This window comes from Mauremys reevesii, linkage group 7 (assembly GCF_016161935.1).
Source record: "Mauremys reevesii isolate NIE-2019 linkage group 7, ASM1616193v1, whole genome shotgun sequence".
Lineage (NCBI taxonomy): Eukaryota > Metazoa > Chordata > Testudines > Geoemydidae > Mauremys > Mauremys reevesii.
This window is the reverse complement of record NC_052629.1, coordinates 92,016,084-92,032,627: the sequence shown is the minus strand read 5'-3', so window position 1 is coordinate 92,032,627 and position 16,544 is coordinate 92,016,084. Positions and strand designations below refer to the sequence as shown.

At 47.4% G+C, this 16,544-nt stretch overlaps 1 long non-coding RNA gene across 11 annotated transcripts in view; it reads right to left on the bottom strand.

The window, feature by feature from the left end:
* LOC120408969 overlaps nucleotides 1-16,544 on the bottom strand; it is a 28,595-nt gene extending 12,051 nt beyond the window's left edge. For 7 of the 11 annotated variants that reach the window (XR_005601027.1, XR_005601026.1, XR_005601025.1 and 4 more), the window contains exons 1-6: nucleotides 12,437-12,556; nucleotides 11,505-11,547; nucleotides 10,711-10,826; nucleotides 10,019-10,070; nucleotides 9,376-9,501; nucleotides 8,439-8,538 (exon numbers count right to left, since the gene is read on the bottom strand). This is a non-coding gene — a long non-coding RNA (uncharacterized LOC120408969). Of the gene's footprint in view, nucleotides 1-8,438; nucleotides 8,539-9,375; nucleotides 9,502-10,018; nucleotides 10,155-10,710; nucleotides 10,827-11,504; nucleotides 11,548-12,396; nucleotides 12,557-16,389 lie in introns of those variants that run through there. The other 4 variants (XR_005601032.1, XR_005601028.1, XR_005601033.1 and 1 more) reach the window with 4 other exon arrangements.

Here is a 16,544-nt window from a genome sequence, read left to right as displayed (position 1 = left end):
ACATTTCATCTAACAGTGGAGTTGTCTAGTCAATAATAAAAGAAAGGCAGCAGTCTCCCATACCACAGCCAAGGAGTAAGGGAGCAAGTATAAACATTGCAGAGATATTAATAGTGTGGCAATAGCAGGCAGGCAAAGTATTTAGTCCCATTACATGAGAATGGTCGAGTCTGGGCATAGGTCAGACCAGGGGTCCCCAACGCGGTGCCCGCGGGCGCCATGGTGCCCATGGGGGCATCTTAATGCGCCTGCGTCCTGGCCTCCAGGAGAGCACCCACCGAAATGCTGCAGTGGCATTTCGGCAGGGATGCCTCTCGATGACGACGCTTGTCGCCAACAAATGATGTCATCGAGAGGCATAGCTCCCGAATTTTGGCAGTAACGCCTCTCGATGACGCCGCTTGCCGTTGACAAGTGATGTCATCGAGAGGCGCCGCCCCCGAATTTCGGTGGGGACGCCTCTCGCTGACGTCGCTTGCCATCGACAAGTGACATCATCGAGAGGCGTCGCTCCCGAATTTCGGCATTTCGGCGGGTGCTCCACCACCACAGTGGTCCTTCGGCTGGCGTCCGCCAGCTGAAAAGTTTGGGGACCACTGGGTCAGACAATGCCTTGAGTGATCCAGAGTTTGGTGCCTTCTCCCAATGCCTGTAGGGTCTAGTTGTCCCCTTATTAAAACTCAGTGGGGGTGTTTTGGTTGGCTCGCTCCCAGTACCAAAAGAAAGAGGACGGATCAATAGGAAATTAGGACCCTGAGACTGACCAGTCCCCAGGAACAAAGGGGAGAGGCCAGGTCAGTCTGATTGACAGGGCGGGCAGGCTAATGAGGGAGTCAGGAGGTTGAGGGGGTTCCGTCCTCTGTGTGAGCTGGAATTGTCTGGGTCAGACAGAGTGAGGCCAAGTTAAGGAGAGAGCAGGGGCCCAAGCTGAGCTGGGGAGCACCCAGATCTGTGCCAGCCAGAGGGGCCAGAGAAGCAGCCCAGGGGGAGCAGGTCGGTGCTGGAAGCAGAGCCACAGAAGCAGTCCAGAGAGCAGACCTGTGCTGGGAGGAGAACTGCAGCAACCAGAGCCAGAGGGGCCAGAGAAGCAGCCCAGGGAGCTGGAGGCAGAGTGCTGAGGCAGAATGGGGGAGCTGGAGCTGAGGCAGAGTGGTGGAGCTGGAGCTGAGGCTGGAACAGTCAGGAGCTGGGTGCAGTAAGAAGCTGGGGAGAACGAGGGGGACCCTGGGTGTGGGCCCAGCGCAGGGAGACGCCCCCAGGCAAGAGGCCCTTCAGGCCAGACTTGGAAGGGGACCATAACCCCAGCGCGGTGGGGGCGATGCTGGGAAGAAAGGTTCTTCCACCTAAAGCCTGAGGGCATGTGGCCACCGCCAGAGCAAGTGTCTGACATGCAACATCCCTGCAGCACAGCCAGGGCCTGAAAAGGAGGCCTGGGACTTGTGAGGAACAAACTGAACTTCCCTTACATTCCAGAGACACTGGTTGTGGTGTCCCTGTTCCAGAGCAGGGTTATGTGTTTTCCTTTAACCTTTCCCATTTTTTCCTTATTTTCTAAATTTGATTGCTGTTTAATAAATTGTAAAATATCAGAAGGGTAGCCATGTTAGTCTGGATCTGTAAAAGCAGCAAAGAGTCCTGTGGCACTGTCATAGACAGATAGTAAAGGGTTAAGAAGTTCACCTAGCCTAGCTGACACCTGACCAGAGGAACCAATGAGGGGACAAGATTTTTCAAGAGGAAGGAGGGAAGTTTTTCCTTTGTCTGTTCATTAAGTTCTGTGCTGGAGTAAAAAGATCAAGGAATCACCCAGGGTAGTGAGTATTAGAGAAGGAATTAATTAGCTAATGTTTATTTCCTTTTGTGACTTTGTCTTTTTGCATTAGAGGGATAATCAAATTGGGTTTTCTTTTGTGTAACTAAGGTTTTTGCCCAGGGGAATATACTCTGTGTTTTGAATCTGTTGTCTGTGAGAATAGCTTGCATACTAATCTCTCAGGCCTGGTCTACACTAGGACTTTAATTTGAATTTAGCAGCGTTAATTCGAATTAACCGTGCACCCGTCCACACCAGGAAGCCATTTAATTCGACATAGAGGGCTCTTTAGTTCGAATTCTGTACTCCTCCCCAACGAGGGGAGTAGCGCTAAATTCGACATGACTATGTCGAATTAGGCTAGGTGTGGATGCAAATCAAACTTAGTAGCTCCAGGAGCTATCCCACAGTGCACCACTCTGTTGACACTCTGGACAGCAGTCCGAGCTTCGATGTTCTGACCAGCCACACAGGAAAAGCCCCGGGAAAATTTGAATTCCTTTTCCTATCTGGACAGTTTGAATCTCATTTCGTGGTTGGACATCGGGGCGAACTCAGCAGCACCTGCAGCAATGCAGAGCTCTCCAGCAGAGGAGTTCATGTAATATCTGAATAGAAAGAGGGACCCAGCATAGACTGACCGGGAAGTCTTGGATCTGATCGGTGTGTGGGGCGAGGAGTCTGTGCTTTCGGAGCTGCGCTCCAACAAACGGAATGCAAAGACCTACGAGAAGGTCTCCAAAGCCATGAGAGACAGAGGATACAGGCAGGATGCAACGCAGCGCCGCGTGAAAATCAAGGACCCCAGACAAGGCTACTAAAAAATCAAAGCGGCAAACGGACGCTACGGAGCCTGCCACCACTGCCCCACCAGTGACCATGGACTCTGACGATGGGACAGTGTCGACGGACAGTTCCTCGGCGATGTTCATGGACGGGGAAGATGAGGAAGGGTTTGTGGAGGACGAGGCAGGCGACAGCGCTTACAACGCTGGTTTCCCCAACAGCCAGGATCTCTTCATCACCGTCACGGAGATCCCCTACCAACCCTCCCCGGCCATTAACCCGGACCCTGAATCAGGGGAAGGAGCAGTCGGTAAGTGCTTTAAACATGTAAACTTTTATTCTTAATATAACAGGAATCTGAAGTATGTGAAAAGGAGGTCTCTCTATATATGGGGATAGAACAGAAATCCTCCTGGGAGATCTCCACGAAGCTCTCCTGGAGGTAATAGAAAAGCCTCCGCAGGAGGTTCCTGGGGAGAGCTGCCTTATTGGGTGCTCCGTGGTAGCACACTTTTCCGCGCCAGGCTTTCATGAGGTACTCAGGGAGCATTGCCTCCCCGAGCATGGCCGCATAGGGCCCTGGTTTGTGCTGGCTTTCACGCAGCATGCGCTCTCTATCTCCTTCAGTGACCGTCCTCAGGGTGATCTCGCTCGGAGACTCCTGCATCTAATTAGGGGAATTACTGTAATGTTACGCCTGGTCCAAAGTATTTTTAAAAAATCTCCGAACAGACGGCGTAGCAGAGACTCAGCACGCTGCTGCGTGACAAGCGTAACAGAAAGCCAAAGAATCAAATGGATGCTCATGGAGGGAGGGGGGGACTGAGGACGCAAGGTATCCCACAGTTCCTGCTGTCTCCGAAAAACATTTGCATTCTTGGCTGAGCTCCAAATGCTTCTAGGGTCAAACACAGTGTCTGCGGTGGGTCAGGGCATAGCTCAGCAATTTACGCACCCCGACACTCCCAGAAGTGAAAGGGAAAACAATCCTCTGTTGACTCTTTTACATATCACCCTATCTTTACTGAATGCTGCAGATAGATGCGATGCTGCAGCACTCAACACCAATATCCTTGCTCCCCCCCCCGCCATGGGTGGCTGACGGTACAATATGACTGATATCCATCGTCATCATCAGCCTATTGGCACATGGGGCAGTGCAAAAGGACTGGTAACCATGCCGACTAGCATCAGTGAGGTCGATCAAGGGCTCCTGCTCCTAATTTTTCCTGGTAGATGGTGCAGTATGGCTGGTAACCGTCCTCATCATAGCAACAGGGGGCTGAGCTCCATCAGCCCCCACCCTTCATGTGTAAAGAAAAATTAAATTGCCCCTGGACTAGCAGAGGAATGCTGGGCTCCTCTCCTCCACACTCCTTAATGTCCTGTCTGGACTATCATAGCAGCTGGAGGCTGCCTTCCACTCATTTCTCACTAACAAGTCACTGTGTCTTATTCCTGCATTCTTTATTACTTCATCACACAAGTGCGGGGACAATGCTATGGTAGCCCAGGAAGGCTGGGGGAAGAACGGAATCAACAGGTGGGGTTGTTGCAGGAGCACCCCCTGTGAATAGCATACAGCTCATAATTTATGCAGGATCTGACACAGAGCAGCTGTGCTCTCTGGTTCTCTGATACAGTGGTTCTCTAGTACACTTGCCCATATTCTAGGCAGGACTGATTCTATTTTTAGATACCAAAAAGGAGGGATTGACTCAGGGAGTCATTCCCAATTTTGGCTTTTGCGCCCCTGGCTGATCTCAGCCAGGGGCACTTATGACAGCTGCAAATGGTGCAGTGCAAAAGGACTGGTAACCATGATCATCTTATTACCAATTTATGGTATGGTAGATGATACATAACAATAAGTGTCAGTTTACAGCCACGTGGTGGAGGCGGTAGATGGGCAGCATACAGGGATCTTTCCCGGGGACAGCCATGAGGGGGTGGAACAGGGGCAGAGTTCATGCTTTCCGGATTGCCGGCAGCAGGAACTTGCAAACGCTATGACCATTGCTTTGAGCGTGAAAGGAGGGCACTGCTATACATTAAGTTTTAAGCAGCCAAAAGTCTACAACTTACCATGTGTGCCTGCTCCACGAATTCTGCTGTCCTGCCCCGCTTGTCTGATCTCCAGTGCAAGACCCCAGGCAATGAATGCGAAGGCCGAAAATTCGAACTTGTCCTGAGTGCGCATGAGATAGGTGCTGTGCATGGTCTTGTTCACAGAGACAGACAAGACTATGTTCATTGTTCGCAAAAATGTATCTTTGTAAGGAATTCACTCCCTTTTTCCCATCACACAGCTGCGACTGTCTCCCGACCTGCCCCTGCATCCCCCTCACAGAGGCTGGCAAAGATTAGGCGGCGAAAGAAAAAGACACGGGACGAGATGTTCGCTGAACTTATGGGGTGCTCCCGAGATGAGGCGGACCAGCAGAGCCAGTGGAGGGAGACCCTCTCTCTGTACCAGCGCTCACACAGCGAACGGGAGGAGAGGTAGCGTGAGGAAGACAAGCAGGTGACTCAAACGCTGCTTGGACTAATGAGGGAGCAAACAGACACGCTCCGGCACCTTGTGCATGTTCTGCAGGACCGCAGGCAGGAGGACAGAGCCCCCCTGCAGTGTATCTGCAACCGCCCTCCCCCGCCACAAAGTCCCATACCCCCCTCACCCAAAATAACCAGAAGGAGGGGCGACAGAGGCCGTGAAAACTGTCACTGCACCCCAGCAGAGTGCTCAAGTACCCAAAAGCTCTCATACCCTAAATTTTGAGAAGTCCTTTCCTTCCCGCCTCACCCAAGCCCCCGTCCCAGTTTCATCCCCTGTCTAGCTGATAATAAAAAATACTTTTCTATTAATTACTATTTCCATCATGTTCTTTTAGAGGAGACTGTGTTTGAAGGGGGAGAAGGGGGTTGGTAATTGGACAGGACAATCACCTTTACCAGGGTACAGAGACGGGGGCAGGATCAGCAGCAGGTCACACACACAGTGCAGTCAGTAGGCACCCTGGTCGGTATGGGAGGTGGTTTGCAGGTTCTGTGTGGGTGGGGGGGTACGTGACTTTGTAGCGGGGGAGGGGGGTTACAGATCTCAAGCAACAGTCCCTGTCCTGGACCACAGAGCCACGCAGCAGAGGAATCTGTATCCGTCCTCCCCCGCCACAAGGCCACATAGCCCCCGCAAACAGAGTCCCAAAAAGGAAGGATGGCAGGCTCCGTTGAAACAACCAGTCCGGCACTGCAGACCGCTCTGGGAGCAGGAGCCTGTCATTCCTCGAGTTTAGAGGCGGTCTTTACATCACTGCACACCCTACCCAGCACAGTCCGTGTCCCAGTTTCAACCCTTTAACGCAAAGTCATCAATAAAGAAACCTTTGTAAAGTTACAGTGGAACATGTATTTTATTTTTAAACGTGTGTTGGAAGTGGGGGAAGCGGGGTGGACGGGGTATGTAACTGCAGATGCTAGTCAACAGTAACTTGGTAAAGAAACAGGGGCAGGTTCAGCTTCTCTGTAAAGAAACTGAACAGTCACAGGTCACGCTGCTCGCTGCTCGCTGGTACTTGAAGAGTTCCTTGTCGCTGTGCAAGGCGCCTGCATAGGGCTTCATGAGCCAGGGCATTAGCGGGTAGGCTGGGTCCCTGACGATCACTATAGGCGTCTGCACATCCCCAAGAGTTATTTTGTGGTCCGGGAAGAAACTACCTTCCTGCAGGCGTCTAAACAGACCAGAGTTCCTGAAAACACGCGCGTCATGAACTTTGCCTGGCCATCCGATGTTGATGTTGGTAAAACGTCCCCCATGGTCCACCAGTGCTCGCAGCACCATTGAAAAGTAGCCCTATTTCTCAGCAGCTGACTGTGGAAGAGGTGGACGATAAGGTGCGAGGAGGCCATAACTGCAGTGGGATCCGTGCTCGCAGTGCTGTGGCGCCCACGCTGTCACTGAGCAGAAAAGTGCACGAACAGATTGCCCGCAGGCGCTTTCAGGGAGGGAGGGAGGGAGGGCGTGATTGACGGTTCAATGATGACAGTTACCCAAAACCACCCTCGACACATTTTTTCCCCCAGCATGCATTGGGGGGAAATCCCAGAATTCCAATGGGCAGCGGGGAGCGCGGGAACTGTGGGATAGCTTCCCACAGTGCACCGTTTCCAAAGTCGATGCTGGCCCCGTTACTGTGGACTCACACAGTCGAATTAGTGTATTTAGTGTGGATACACAACTTCGACTTCATAAGGTCAATTCCACAAATTCGAATTAAGTTGATTCGAAATAGTCTTGTAGTGTAGACATACCCTCAGAGGTATTTCTTTTACCCCTTTTCCTTAAATAAGTCTTCTTTTTAAGAACCTTATTAATTTTTTTTCTTTGTTTTAAGATCCAAGGGGTTTGGATCGTTGTTCACCAGGAAATTGGTGGAGAAGTCTCTCAAGGTTACCCAGGGAAGGGTTACAGTACTTGGGAGGGAGAGATTTTAGGGGGGGTGGGGAGACAGAATTTCCCAAATTACTCAAACAGCTGTTTTAAACTATTTGGGTGGTGGCAGCAACCAGATCTAAGCTGGTAATTAAGCTTAGGGGTTCTCATGCAGGTCCCCACATTTGCACCCTAAAGTTCAGAGTGGGGGTGAAACCTATGACAGGCACCTTATAGACTAACAGATGTATTGGAGCATGAGCTTTTGTGGGTGAATACCCACTTCATTGGATGCATGCAAATAAATTGTACTTGCTTTGAACTGTATGTAATGATCAGTGGGTCAGGGAAGTGTCCAGTGCAGAGAGAGCACCCTGGAGTGGGAACACCCTAGCCCCTGCCCTAAGTGACCACGACAAGGTTGGGGGTTGAGCCGTCCCTCCTCCCACCCCAGGAATCCTGAGCTCAGCCCTTTTGGAGTTACAAGGACTCTACCACACAGGTGAGTGGAAGGGGAGCCCTCAAGGTCAGGCAGGCCTCTGGGTAAAGGAAGTGGGAGCAAGGACTCAGATCCTTTCACTAGCCCATTTCACCGGGGTAGTGTATAAGCCAGGAAAATTCCCCACAATAGTGGGACCATTCCCCTGCTTACACCTGCTTGCAAAGCACTGTACAAGCACACACATAACACTCCCATCTCTGAAATTCATTCAGGACAGAATGGATGAGACTCCCAGTACTCACTGGGTGGAAAAAGAGGGGCAACTCTTATTCAGGGAAGCCCCAGCCCAGACCTCTGAGGCAGGTGTGGGGCATAACAGGGGTCTTCAGCTGCCTCCATGTGTTAGTAAAGAGCTGAGTCTTAGAGAAGAGGAGTTGAAATGTCAGCAGCTGCAAAGCAATCCCCTTTTTCAGCCCTGCCAATCTGTAACTGATCCTTATCTGTGTTGATCCTCCTCCCTTCCCTACCGAAATGGGCATTGTTTTAAGGGAGGCAAAGAGGGCCCCACTGCTGAGGCAGAAGCAGTGGGCAAAGGATTGCAGGAAGAGGAGCAACAGGCTTTACATCTTTTACCAGTACATTGTAGAGATTGTAGAATCTCCAAGGTAGAGACCTGGATCTTCATCCTTCTTTGTAAGGCACTGTTGGAACTATACATAGGAAAGGATGGGGGCTATTTGCAGTAGATGTGACTGTTAAGAAGAGGAAGAGTCAGGGATATTTGTTGGTCAGACAGTGCTCCAGGTGAGAGAGAATTTGGTGCCTCCTGACAATGCTTGAAATAAGAGGATCAGCCAATATTTTCTGAAAGGTGGCAGCACTATTCCTTGTATGCACTTGAGCCTTTAGAGACGCCTCTACCCACCATCCTTAATGTAGCTTGACCTAAGAAGAACTTTAATACTCACTGATTGGAGGAAGGGGTTGGGATTACATGGCCAGACTGAGCCTTAAGGGGCCAGTGACTGGCTGTGAGATTCCAAGTTCTCTGATCGTGTAGACAGTGTCCTAAAATAAGAAAAATAGATACAAAATATTATTCACAGCTGAACATTTCTCATTTCCACCTCTACCCAATATGGTATTATGGTCTCTAATAACACACACCTAAACCCATCTGTCAGTAAAATCTCTATGCTTCCTTCTCTGAGACTTCTAAAAACGTTCATGGTTTTAAAAGGGGTAAGTTCAAAGCATCTCTGTCCTGGCTACGGCTGTTTAAGCAAGTAAAGAATGGTGGCTAGAGAAACAACAAAAGCCAATGTATCCAAAAAAATGTGTTCACTACTCAGTGTGGCAACAGAGTTCACACGAAACATCGAAACAAGTAGCTGAAAATAAATGTAATAGGTGCTAAGTCATGGGATTCAGGATGATACGTAACAGATCCAAGTTTCAACTCTATGAAATAATTGTGAACGCCATCTGCCATAGATATGACTGAGGCTTAGATCCCCTGTATAAAAACTATAATTAAGTAAAAAATAGACAAGACATTCCCCATAACTGCCATCATCCAAAGGCAGGGATAGGGGAGAATATGACAAACATTCCATAGATATTACAGGGCGAAGCTAGATGGGACGGAACAGACTGTTTGCACTGCAAGACAATGTTAACATGAGGAGGAATTATTGGGGCCTATTGTTGGTCAGACAGTGCCCTGAGTGAGACAGAATTTGGTTCTTCTCACAATGACTGCAGAGAATTAGTTGTCTCGCATTTACATTTTAAAATTGGCAAATGAATTCCATGTCTGCATCCAGAGCCCTGTATATATACACACAAACACATACATCTTCCCCAACATACTCAGGCAAAAACTGAAGGAATGCTAATACTCACTCAATGATACATCATCCAGTCTGTCCTAGGAAAGCCTCATACAACAATAGGAGGTGAGCATCAGACAATATAGGGGAAATCAATGGGTGGTCACCCATTAAACTGGACCATGATGGAGCACTCATCCTAAAGTGAGATGAATGAAAAGAAATATTAGCATCAGCTGAGCATCTTCTCCTGTATCTTCCTGCACATAAGCCATAATTAAGGATAAGATTATGTCAAAGAGGTCATGGATTCCATGACTTTCAGAGACTTCTGTGACATTTTCCACTTCAGTGCCAGGGCAATGGGATAGGAGCTGTCAGCCAGCAGGGGGCCCCACAGCTCTGAGCTGTCAGCTGCCATGGGTGGCAGCAGGTGTTGGACTCCCCCATCCCGCAGTGGGGCAGTCTGGGTTCTCATCACCCACCCCCTTATTTTTAGTAAAAGTCACGGACAGGTCACAGGCTTCCGTGAATTTTTGTTTATTGCCCACGACCTGTCCGTGACTTTTACTAAAAATAACCATGACAAAAGCTTAACCTTAGCCATAATCTATATTAATAATGTCCCGTGACCCCATATCCCAGTAAGATTATTAAGTCATCTCTCTTCTATCTTCCAGTAAAATCTGCACTGTTTTATCAGCAGAATTTCAAACCTGATTTGGGAAACTGGGGTCCAGCATGTTCCTATGTTCTCACACCACCTACCTGGGTGAGAGAGAGGAACAAGTGAGCTCCATGACTTTCAGCCACCTTACCAAGTGCTTTGTTCCATCAGATATTGTTCTTGGCCTTGGTCATTAAAGAGAAAAGAAATTCCATCTGATCAGGGATGGAGCATTACATTACCCACAGGCAATGAATTTTAGGCAATGTTCTCCTTACAAGTGATTATAGGGATCTTTAGAGGAGCTGTCAGGCCCTTTTCCTCACAGTGGACAGTGAAATGCCTATATCAATCCATTCTCATCATATTAGAAGTGTCCTCACCCCAGCCTGCCCTACGGTTTCAGTGAAATACAGAAAGAGATGCTGTATTCACACTAGAGATGTGATTGCTGCATATTATATTCACAACTCCCTTCTTTCTCTCTAGAGAGGGGCCTCAAAACCTAGAAAAATGGGTCCAAGACTGAAGGCTTGAGTATTCTCAGAGTCTCTTAAACCTGCACTTTACTGGGGTATTGTGAGGACGCAGACCTCTGGCTGTGGAAGAGGGGTTGTTTTTACAGGACTGCATCTACATTTTCAGAAAGGTGGGAACCCTGTTCTATAGCCGCATGCTCCAAGTACTGTACCCTCAGGAAAGTGTGCTGGTCCCAGAATTCCCTGCTGAATGAGGACTGACCTGCCTTTGTAACTGATGAAGATGCTTCCTTTGGAAGGAAGAAGCAGATGAGGGGCCAAAACGAAGCAGCAAATTTGCTGCAGGTACATGGACTAGCCCTAGATGGAGTCTCCATCCTAAATTAAATAGAAACAAAATATTAGTTACAGCTGCACAATTTTCCTTTGCTGTTACGATGTGTACGGACACCTCCTTCCCCATGAACTCCACCTATCAGAAACATCAGCATTAATCCTCCTTCCCTCTTCATATAAACATTGTATTTTATCAGCAGAAAACTGAAAGCCAATCTGCCCAGAATGGGACATTGAAAGAAGTCAGTGTGCATCCGTGTATGCTGGAAATGTACAGTATGTTTATTATTCCGTGTCAATGTGTAAAATCACAGACAACAGCTCTGAGAGTGCCTGAAAATAATATTGTACCAGTAAGTAAAGCAAGGAAGGCTGTGAGCAATGCGGATGCAAATGATGACTCTAGCAGTTAGCTGCAAACCCCATGTAAAATAGGGTCTTAATGAGTCTCTGAGGCACCTAGAAAAAATAGTAGACAAAGAAGGGATTTCTCAGAGGAACCTAGGCATTCAATTACAAAACAGTCAAGGGGTTAAGAAGGAGATATGATACACTATAAATTTAACCAGAACTACTTACAGGGCTCTCTCTGAAAGTTTTAAATGGCCTACGTGGACAACTGAGGTTCTTCGGATTAACTGTGGTGTCCCAAACACTCACCATTCTCCCCCAACATCACACACACAGTACAATGTCTGCAATGCAGAACTCTTTTCTTACCAACAAGACATCATTTATTCCACATAGTCCAGGATCCTTGTACCTTAAATGGATAAAAAAGAGACATTCACATTTGGGCTTTCTTCTATGCAGTTAAAGAGAGATGACCTAACAATGGGAGTAAACTGCCTAAAGAAGTAATTGAGGTTCCAGCACTGGAGACATTCAGCAATCGATTAGATCACTGTAGTCTCCATCTTTTCATGCTGCAGATTATTTTTAAGAGAGATCCTTTTTCATGCACTTACCTCCTCAATACAACTATTATTGGTTCTCAAACAGTTTCACTCTGAAAACAACCAGAAAAGGGCTCTGTAGACCCCTGACGGGCCATATAGGCAGAGAAGCACTAGGGTAGACAGATTTATAGTGGGATTAATACAGTGAAGAATCCTAAATGATGCAAGGGGTTGGAGTGGATGATCTACTAAATCCAACTAAATCCTAACCATCCAGGAGCCCAGTGCTGAAAGTTTAGGTTTCTCATCATGACCATCAGATTCTCTCACTATCACCATCCTTTGCAGAAGCAAGATATATAGATACTATGGTGACTGGTTCTATATAAATACCTAGTATCACTAGCTAGAGAGAGGATTATAATTGACATTGGAATAGAAGACTATTTCCCTGGTTGGTCGTGAGCTCATAATGACAAAGGAAAGGAATTTATCAGACAATGCTGTGATCTCTGCAGCTGGCTATGGCAGTAAAACTGCTTCCCTATCTCATGTAATAGTCATAATTAAGGGAATTCCAGTAGAAGCACCCAGTAAGCTAAGGTGGCAATGTGCTAGTTCTTTTAGGACAAGTCCAAAACAAGGCTTGTACCCACAAAGAACTGGGGTGAAACCCGTGTTGTCCCACAACTCAATTAATAAATAACGCACACCGTTCTATTACGCTGGAAAAGCGAGAAAAGAATCACCCACTTCTAGCCAAAGCTTGAATGCCAAATCTTGAATCCAATATAGTAGGAATTTCCAGAATAGCTGCCATACAGCACAGCATCAACCAGCTCTTCCCAATGTCCAGCTGAGTACTGACTTGAGTTCAATGCATAGATAGCTGTGCTTGGGTCAGGTGATGTCATAATGAGGGGAGGTACAAATGCCATAACAACCAGGTGTTAGCTCCATAAAAGTGCAGTGCACTGGCTGTTAATTATGTGCACATTTCTGCCTCTCTTGCTCAAGTGTTTGTGACCATATTACCCTCTCTAGAGACTAGCCCACAAGGTCTAGCAAAGCCCAATATAAACATCAATATGTTGATACATTTTAAAAAGATTGACAAATATCCTTATACATATTGAACTTTTAAAGCATCATATTTATTTATAATAGTAATAGTGTCTGCACTAAGATAGCACCTGGCTTCCAAAGATCAGTAAGTGAAAAACAATAAGTAAGCCACAAAACAAACCACCGGGAGTAGGTATTCTCCATTTTAAAGATGGATAAACTCAGGGGAAGTGAGAATTAATATTCATAAATATCCTGTTAACGATGAAACATTGATTGCATCACTTATTTATATGAGTAACATGGTTTGCATTTATTATCTATCTCATTGAAAGTCCAACATAGCCCATAGGGCAGGGGTGGGCCAACTTTTTTGCCCTAGGGCCACATCTGGGTATAGAAATTGTATGGCAGGCCATGAATACTCACAACATTGGGACTGGGTTGCGGGGAGGGGGTGACAGCTCTGGCTGGGGGTGCAGGCTCTGTGGTGGGGCCAGAAATGAGGAGTTCAGGGTGCAGGAGGGTGCTCCAGGCTGGGACTGAGGGGTTCGGCGGGTGGGAGGGGATCAGGGCTGGGGCCGGGGGTTTGGGGCATGGGGGAGTGGCTCAAGAGTTCAGGCTCTGGGCAGTGCTTATCTCAAGCAGCTCCCGGAAGCAGCAGCATGTTCCCCCTCCAGCTTCTACACAGAGGTGTGGCCAGGCGGCTCTGCTGCGTGCTGCCCCATCTGCAGGTGCCGCCCCTGCAGCTCCCATTGGCCACAGTTCCTGGCCAATGGGAGCTGCAGGGGCGGTGCTTGGGGCAGGGGCAGTGTGCGGAGCTGTCAGCCAGCAGGGGGCTGCCCCTATGCATAGGAGCCAGAGGGAGGACATGCTGCTGTTTCCAGGAGCTGTGTGGAGTGGCTCCCAATCCTGCTCCGTGGCTGAAGAGCTGGAGGGCGGCAAGCCCCAGAGCCCACTCCCCAGAGGGAGCTCAAAGGTTGGATTAAAGCAGCTGGTGGGCCAGATGCGGCCCGCGGGTTGTAGTTTGCCCACCCCTGCTGTAGGGTCTCTCCATTGATTGCAGTAGGATTTGTATCAGGCCATGACATAACAACTTGTGTCTAAGTGTGACGTTGCACCCAATAATGTTTTATAGAAATATGCTTATGAGTGTAAATATGACATAACTGGAATGTGTTTTATGCTAGATATGCCAAGTAACATATCTCTGCAAAGGTTATGATCTACTGGATATATTAATCCTATTTGTATGCATATATCATTTTTGTATTCAAAGTTATGAATATTGGCTCCTCACCTCAAAAAAGATATTCTAGCACTAGAAAAGGTTCAGAAAATGGCAACTAAAATGATTAGGGGTTTGGAGAGGGTCCCATACAAGGAAAGATTAAAGAGGCTAGGACTCTTCAGCTTGGAAAAGAGAAGACTAAGGGGGGATATGATAGAGGTATATAAAATCATGAGTGATGTTGAGAAAGTGGATAAGGAAAAGTTATTTACTTATTCCCATAATACAAGAACTAGGGGTCACCAAATGAAATTAATAGGCAGCAGGTTTAAAACAAACAAAAGGAAGTTCTTCTTCACGCAGCGCACAGTCAACTTGTGGAACTCCTTACCTGAGGAGGTTGTGAAGGCTAGGACTATAACAATGTTTAAAAGGGAACTGGATAAATTCATGGTGGCTAAGTCCATAAATGGCTATTAGCCAGGATGGGTAAGAATGGTGTCCCTAGCCTCTGTTCGTCAGAGGATGGAGATTGATGGCAGGAGAGAGATCACTTGATCATTGCCTGTTAGGTTCACTCCCTCTGGGGCACCTGGCATTGGCCACTGTCGGTAGACAGATACTGAGCTAGATGGACCTTTGGTCTGACCCGGTACGGCCTTTCTTATGTTCTTATTTGTTTGATTTTAAGTAGCCTCAGTGAAGCAGTTGATCAGCTTCTTGAGAAAAGACTATTCTCAGTAAGTGCCCAATCAAGAAACACTTAAGCTAACAATGAACTTTGAGAGACGCCAGTCCACACCTGAGCTTTCCTGGGAATGTGGCGTTGGCCTGTAAGGAACAGAGTCATGCATGGACATGTGACTTGTCCATGTGACTCCAAACCTCCATCTTGGGGCTGGATTCTGCATAGGAGAGGGGAAAGGGTTTCCACCCACAAGGGAAAGACTATATAAGCCTCCATGGAAACCCCTTCATTTTGTCTTCAGCTGGTGCAAAAGATAGCCTCTCCACCACAAGGAGATGTCTGAAAGAAACTGGAACAAAGGACAGTAACTACAGGGGTGTGAGTGATTGCTGGATGCAGACTAGGCGGAAGTCTAGTCTGTAAAAGATGCTTATTGGAACATCTCTGAGGGTGAGATTTACCTGCATTTAGTTTTTACTGTATTAGACTTAGACTTGCGTGTTAAATTTTATTTTGCTTGGTAATTTACTTTGTTCTGCCTGTTATTACTTGGAACCACTTAAATCCTACTTTTTGTATTTAATAAAATCACTTTTTATTTATTAATTAACCCAGAGTTTGTATTAATACCTGGGATAGGGGTGGGGAACAGCTGTGTATCTCTCTCTATCAGTGTTATAGAGGGTGAACAATTTATGAGTTTACCCTGTTTAAGCTTTATACAGGGTAAAATGGATTTATTTGGGGTTTGGACCCATTGGGAGCTGGGCATCTGAGTGCTGGAGACAGGAGCACTTTTTAAGCTGTTTTCAGTTAAGCCTGCAGCTTGTGGGGGATGTGGTTCAGAGTTGGATGTTGGCAGCAGGCAAGTGTGTCTGGCTCAAACAAGGCAAGGTACTGAGGGATAGCTCAGTGGTTTGAGCATTGGCCTGTTAAACCCAAGGTTATGAGTTCAATCCTTAAGGGGGCCTCTTAGGGATCTAGGGAGAATCAGTACTTGGTCCCTACTAGTGAAGGCAGGGGGCTGGACCTGATGACCTTTCAAGGTCCCTTCCAGCTCTATGAGATAGGTATATCTCTATATGTTATGTTGTACTGAAGTCCCAAGCTGCCAGGGAAAACAGGCTCAAAGGTAGTCTCAGCACATCAGGTGGCAGTCCCAAGAGGGTTTCTGTGACCCAACCCCTCACACCAAGTATCTCAAGGTGCCAAACAATAATTCAGTCATTCAAACCCTGGTCAGGTAGCTTAGCATTACCTGCATTTTAAAGGTGAATAAGCTGAGGCACAATTAATGTAAGAGGCTTGCCCAAGAACCACAGCAAATTAATAGTTGAAGTGAGAATGGAACCCAGGAGTCCTGTCTCCCTAATTTAACCCCCAAAACCTGAGTTAGCCAAAATTCCCCCTGGGATTCCAGCTGCAGCACAGCCCCATCACATGGGCCATGCCTTAAAGCCAAAGAGAAGGGCTTTAATTAAAGACAGAGGATTTTGTATTTAACAAAGTTTGGGAATAAATGACTAGAAAATTCCAGCTATACTACATTCAGACTTAACATCCCAGTGCACATTCTCAATTTCCTAACCTGCCACCTTTTATTTATTCCTCTTATTTCCCAGGGGAATAGTCTTGTTTCAGAAAGGCAGGGAAAAAAACACTTGAAACACACATTAACTAGACTGAGACCCCCCCCTTACGGTCAATTCATATTGAACTTACACAATTCTATGATGTTGGCTACATGAGAAAATGCACTTCTCCCTGAGGCCTGAAAGCCAGATCTCAAGTCCAAGAAAGCAGGAATTTCCAGAACAGCTGCAATACAGCATAGTACCAGGCAGCTCTCTCTGAGGCCAGGTTGAGCACTGACTTGA